The sequence below is a fragment of the Primulina huaijiensis genome, chromosome 12, assembly GCF_012295235.1.
Source record: "Primulina huaijiensis isolate GDHJ02 chromosome 12, ASM1229523v2, whole genome shotgun sequence".
Lineage (NCBI taxonomy): Eukaryota > Viridiplantae > Streptophyta > Magnoliopsida > Lamiales > Gesneriaceae > Primulina > Primulina huaijiensis.
In genome coordinates, this window is record NC_133317.1 from 18,297,291 (window position 1) to 18,298,561 (window position 1,271).

A 1,271-nucleotide genomic window follows, 5' to 3' on the forward strand; every position below is an offset into this window, starting at 1 on the left:
CGTGAGGGACAGCGAGAGCCCAAGAGTGATAGAGGTAGACCCTCAGAGAGAGGAGGACGACAGCCTCAGCAGTTTACACCACGACCTTCTGGAGGACAGCCACGTATACAGGGAGCTGGTCCGTCTCAGGCACAGGTGTATGCTTTGACACGAGAGCAGGCAGAGGAGGCACGAGAGGAGATGATAGCGGGTAAATGTTATTTATGTTCTTATCCTGCTTATATTCTTGTTGATACAGGTGCCTCGCATACATTTATATCGAAGAGGTTTGTGGTTGAGCATCATATGCGCTCGTCTCCATTGTCTATGCCTCTTTCTGTTTTGACACCCTCTGGAGTTGATATATCAGTTGTATCGATGATATCAGATGATATTATTTCTTATGAGGGCTATGAGTTGAGATCTGATATGATTATTTTAAAGATGACTGATTTTGATTGTATTGTGGGAATTAATGTGTTGAGGAGATATTGTGCGACTGTTGATTGTTATCAGCGGGTAGTATATTTTTACACCGATGAGAAAGAGCGTTGGACATTTTATGGGAAGGGTTCTCGTCCTCGTTTTCCGTTGGTATCTGCTATCCGGATGTCTCGGTTATTGGAGCATGGCCATGAGGGTTATCTTATTTATGCTGTAGATGTTACAGAGAAGAAGAAGGAGGTGGGAATAGAGGAGATACCTGTAGTTGCTGAGTTTGCTGATGTATTTCCTGATGAGATTCCAGGCTTCCCACCAGTCCGTGAGGTGGAGTTTGGGATTGAGTTGATGCCAGGTACTTCTCCTATTTCTTGTGCTCCTTACAGAATGGCACCAGCAGAGTTGAGAAAGTTGAAAGCCCAGTTACAGGACTTGCTGGACAAGGGATACATTCGCCCTAGTGTATCGCCTTGGGGTGCACCTGTAATGCCTGAGATTTTATCACGGTAATCTGAGATTGATTAAATTATAAATTGATCGGATGATAGACGGACCACTTCGAGGAAGGAATTGGAATGACATAAGTTGAGTGGGGTGTGAGACCCGAAGGTCTCGTGCATATGCGCGGCGAGATAGCGCGCACATGCGCGAGCTGTGCGGGAAGCTTTTTGCGCGGACAGAACTTTGCGCGCACCTGCGCGGCTTGAGGGCGCGCATATGCGCGAAGAGGTGCATTGCCATATACCGAGTCCAGAGAATGTGGCGCATATGCACCAAGAGTTGGCGCGCATATGCGCGGGGTTTTAGGTAGCCAAATGTGAATTCCAGAGAATATCGCGCACATGCGCGGA